This window comes from Salvia hispanica, chromosome 5 (assembly GCF_029641045.1).
Source record: "Salvia hispanica isolate PSC_SH4W2 chromosome 5, Shi_PSC_v1, whole genome shotgun sequence".
Lineage (NCBI taxonomy): Eukaryota > Viridiplantae > Streptophyta > Magnoliopsida > Lamiales > Lamiaceae > Salvia > Salvia hispanica.
The window spans coordinates 32,733,683-32,738,969 of NC_142696.1; the positions used below are offsets into that span (position 1 = coordinate 32,733,683).

The window sequence follows — 5,287 nt, forward strand, 5'->3', positions numbered from 1 at the left end:
AAACTACGTTAAGAATAAGTTTGAAAAGTCGGTAGGGACGTGAGTAAACTAAAAATAAAAAAAAATAAGAAAAAAATGATACCAATGTTGGGTTGCCTCCCAACAAGCGCTTGGTTAACGTCTTTAGCTTGACGTTCTTTGAAACTCAAAAGTTAGCCCCCATTCTCGGGACTTCCTTTGGGATGCCTTTTGTACCTACAATTTCGTAATGTGAGTATAGTATGAAGAAAATTGTAGTACAATGCGTAACATGTGGCAATCCCCCAAACTTTAATCATACCAAGGCATAAAATATGCAAATCAAATTATCTACCTTAACATGATCATTTTTCATCCTCCGTAATATTCTTTATCCCCCAATTAAATGCAAAAATTTTCAACAATAGACCAAGATCACGCAAAACAATTTAAGCTCTTAAAAACACAATTCATGCAAGAACAATAGCCTCGCAATGCTATGAACATGAACTATATATATCAACAATCAAACCAAAGTGATATTCAATTTTCACCCACAAAGATCAAATATACTCAATCACACCAACAATAATTAATTCCAACAATCCAAAACATACAAATTCATCATTGCTCATCAAACTCCAACTCAAACTACCAATACATATCAACAACAAAGTCATTCAATGAAAGAATTCAAGTTCAAAGCTCAGAAATTAAAAGAGAATGTACCTTGTATTGATTGACAACTAAGCACATGAATAATCGGTAGAGTCCAAAGAATTTGATTAAATGATGTGAATTTGAAGTGTGTGTGGGAGAATTATGTAGAGAAAATAAAATAAAAATAGAGGGAAGGAGGTTCTAGTATATTTTTTTTTCTTATTAAAAAGGAAAAAAGATATACTTATAAACATTTACGTAGACGAACTAATAACTAAAACAAAAACAACAAAAAAAAGGTATAAAAAAAGAATTATAAAAAAGAAACGTACTGAAAGGAAAAAAAAAAGTAACTAGCTCAGTTCCACAATAAAAAAAAACGCATGAACTTTTTTACCTCATCCGAGCTCGACGGAGCTTGGAGCTTCGAATAATTCATTGTTGTGCTCCGTGCTCTCCGCAGTGCTCTCCTTTGATTGTAGCCCTCGCAAAACAAAGAAAAAAATTAAAATAAAACTATACAAAATATTACACTCTAAATTAGTATTATCAACCGTTTTACAATATCAGCTTAAAGCAATAATATTCCCCGGCAACGGCGCCAAAAACTTGATTCACTATTTATTAGCACTAAAAATACCTGCAAGCATATAAGGTAGATCTAGTATAGCTAAAGGTCAGTACCGGGATATCGAACACAGGGAATAAGATTGCAACTGACTACCATATACTAAGCATCACATACTATCTAGAGACACAGAGGTTTTGGTTTTGGATTTATTAAACTAGACATAAAATAAATAAACAAATAACAAGAAGCATAAAAACATATGATACAAAGCAGACTAATGATGTAGAATTTTAGGATCCAAAACACAATCGACCTCCTTGAATTACGGTCTCTAGAGTTATTAAGTAGGTCACTTAACTAGATTAAACCCCCTCCCGAGGTGAGAAATCCGTAGATTAGGTGTAATAATTGAAGTACCTAACTCCTAAAAGATCGTTAAGACCAATGATCTCACGTGAAACCTCAACTCTCCCGAGTTCTATTGAATTAAAGTGTGAATTATCCCTCGTCCAAGTCAATTATTTCGTCTCCCGAGTAGTCTAATCAACTCTAGCATGTATTCAAAAGGTAGCTAATCAATTGAATATAGAAGGCACAAGGATAAATCAAATAACTGCAAGAGCTGACAAGGAAAATCAATTGAATATCTTCACCAAAAAAATCCACAAAAGATGTTCTACTCATAGACAAGTAAAAACTACAAATAAATTACGAGACATGAAAGAAATTGATAAAACCCAAGGTTGAATCTTCAATCTTCAGTCTTCTCTTGCCTGGATCTGCAGAGCTCCGCTCCAATGGAAGATGGATGAATTAAATGTGGAAGATGGAATGGAAGAATCTATAGAGGGGGAAGGATTGGAGGCTCTGAGATCAAAATTAAAATTAGGTTTAGAGGTATTTATAGGCTGGAAAAAGGTTAATTTTCGTGACCTTCAAGATATGGGAGAGATTTGGCTTCACAATATAATAATTTATTTTCTTCCGTGAATTTCCGCCTAAATTCCCGCCAGCTTTGACTGCACTGCGCAACGTATGTAGAATAGTCATAACTTTCTTCACAGAACTCCGATTGAGACGTGCGAGATATCCACACGAAGCTCTTTCAAAGAGGAAGAGAATGCTTACTATTATGCCATAAAAATAGACTAAGAATGACCTCATTTCAAATACGGATGTCATTTTTAGATCATTTTAGATCATGCTTACTATTATGCCATAAAAATAGACTAAGAATGACCTCATTTATCTATACAGGTACAGTGGTAGAGAATGTTGATGCAACTTAATTACAAGAAAGTGAAGATCGACGTTGAAAAGATGATAGCAAACTACAGATCTTAAGCGATGGTTATGTCATAACTTAAAAGACTGAAACTCTGTTTCGTTTTTATTGTTTACCACTGTTTTAAATTAAGAATGTTTAAACAAATTAGTTTTACATGTTTTGATGATGTTTTAGAAATGACATCAGATGTTATTTTTTCTTCAATTTATATATGAAAACGACTCATTTTTTAGTGCCTAACAAGCTCTTGTTATTTCATATTGTATGCGTATTATGGTCATGTTAGCAAAAAAAAAAAAGAGATACGTAAAAATAATCAAACATGCAATGTTTGTGTGTGTTGTGCTAATAATGAATATTTAATAAGTCAGTATGAGGACACCCGGGATCAACTTATGTCATAGAAAATGCAACTTAGAGTCATTGTGAGAATTACTCCACAATGTCATACTGGTGCCAATTTGTGTCATACTAATAGAATATCCGAGCATAAGAGCGGCATAACTAATTCATAATAGAGCATAATAAGGGTATAAACGTGTCATAACAATTAAATGAAGAGTACTTAGTTCTACGATGATAGTTCTTAAAAATGAATAGATTTTCTGAAAAATCAATAATCAAGATTGGAGGTGAATAGAAAAATTACCAATCGAGTGATGAAGGAGAAGAAATCGAATGGCAATTTGGTGTAGAAAATAAAAAATATTTTATGGAGTATTGCGTTCACTAATAAGTTTTCAGAAATTAAATGAGTTTAGATTGAAGATCAATGAGATAGAAAAATTACTTGCCGCTGGAGCCTGGAGTGATGAAGGATATGAAGTTGAACCAAACTCTGGTGTAAAAATAATCACGCAGATATAGAAGGAGAGAATGAAATCTTAATGGAAATAAGACTAATGCATGATTATAGGAATTACCATTACAAGAGAGGTGACAAAATATCAATTATAGCCTTAAGCGATTTACACTTAATTAAAAATAGAAAAATAATCAAATTAATGGAGCCATTAGATCACGTGATCAGATAATGAAGTCGCCAAATCCAAGGGCCTATAATTGGTCTGTATTTCTTTATCAAGATGCATTCTTGTTTGGATCAAAATCCTACATCCCTATATATATATATATATATATATATATATATATATATATAGGGGTGCGTTAGGCTCCTTTGCACCCTAAGTGTCCTATTTCCTTCTTAATCTCAGCCCTTGGATCCTTAAATTAGATGGTTGTGATCAATGCATTATTAGTCTATAATGTTGCATTATTAGCCGTTGTGCATTATTAGAATGAAAATGTGCATTATTAGTCTATAATGTTGCATTATTAGCCGTTGTGCATTATTAGAATGAAAATGTGCATTATTAAATGACACGTGGCATTAATCTAACCGTCAGATGACAAAATCGTGGGGCTAGGATTAAGAAGGAAAAAAGACAAAAGATATGAAAAGGATTTGAATACATCCCTATATATATATATATATATATATAGGATCATGATCAATTGAGATTATTTAGGCTAATTGAGAAATGAGATGCAATATCAGCCACTCATTTTTATTAAATGAGTGGTCCAGATTTTGCCACACAATAAATATTTTTAGATTAATTTAATATAAAGGACATAATAGTAATTTTATGCTTATTTGCCAATCTCTCACGCAAGGCGGCGGAGTTCTAAATCCAGATCCAATTTCGTCGGAGCTGGTCACGATTCGCCTTCGCCGCGGTGGTGAAATCGTCTCCATCGGTAAGTTTGCGCGGTCGCTGCTCGGCGCGTGCGGCAACGGCGGCGATAATCGCGGCATCGAGGTCGGGTGAGAGGTCTGCAAGAGACCGGCTGATTTTGTGCAGAAAATTCGACTGAATCCGGCGGGATCGTCGATTGCGGTGGTGAGGGAACTGCCTTTCTCTCTCTGTAAATTAATTTTCGTGGTGAGCATCTGGTGAGTGGAATGTAGCGGATTGGATAATACGAAATGATCTAACCTCTCGTTTCATAGTTATAAAATTCTCACTTTTCCGAGTTCAAGTTTGAATCGTGATTGTTGAATTGCTGGTGCATTTTTGTAGCTGTTGAAGGAGAAGGCGTGGGAGCTCGATTTTGTTCAGAGAATCGTGGAATTGTTTTTGTACTCTGATTGAATTTCTGATACGAATTTTTTGACTCCAGAGGTTTCGATTAATTGTGCTCTTCTGTGTTGTTTTTTCTTCCGTTTTCGGAAATTAATCTGGATTTTTTGTTCGACAGGTAGTGCTGGAGATATATGATTATTATCCTGGTTCAGAAGATCTGAATTGGAAGTTGTGATTTATTGTTCTTTCATCGTCAATCGGGACGTGCGTGGCGGAATTACTGTGTTTAGACATATAATTTCAACAAATATGATTCTCTGTTCACCGCTTCTGAGACGATGATATGAATGCTTCGCTTCGAAATCCAGATTTCGTTAGGTAATTTGATTCTTCGTTATAAGATGACGAGCGTTGAATTTTCTCCCTAACTGATGAAATTGTTTGCTCTCGCAATTGCTGATTTGGATGGTTCTGTTAGCTGATTTATCTAATTTCCGGAAGCAGAAGGAAAATCTGGATTGTATGAGGAAGAACAGTACAGTGAACAGAATTAAAGTTCGCCGGTAACGCAAATATTGTTTTTCAAAAAATTGTTTTCTCATGATTTCTGTTTCGATCTTTACCACAGAGTTCCCTAAAATATTATTGTTGACATAAATTATATAAGTTGTTGACATGAAAATGTTTATTTTTGACATGAATTATATAGCTCGTTGACATAAT

The 5,287-nt window shown here is 34.2% G+C and overlaps 1 long non-coding RNA gene across 1 annotated transcript; it reads left to right on the top strand.

The window, feature by feature from the left end:
• Nucleotides 1-4,334: 4,334 nt before the first annotated feature.
• On the top strand, nt 4,335-4,936 carry LOC148926666 (uncharacterized). Its single transcript, XR_016130337.1, has 3 exons — nt 4,335-4,434; nt 4,562-4,663; nt 4,740-4,936. It is a non-coding gene; the product is annotated as an uncharacterized LOC148926666 (long non-coding RNA).
• The last annotated feature ends 351 nt before the right edge of the window (nt 4,937-5,287 follow it).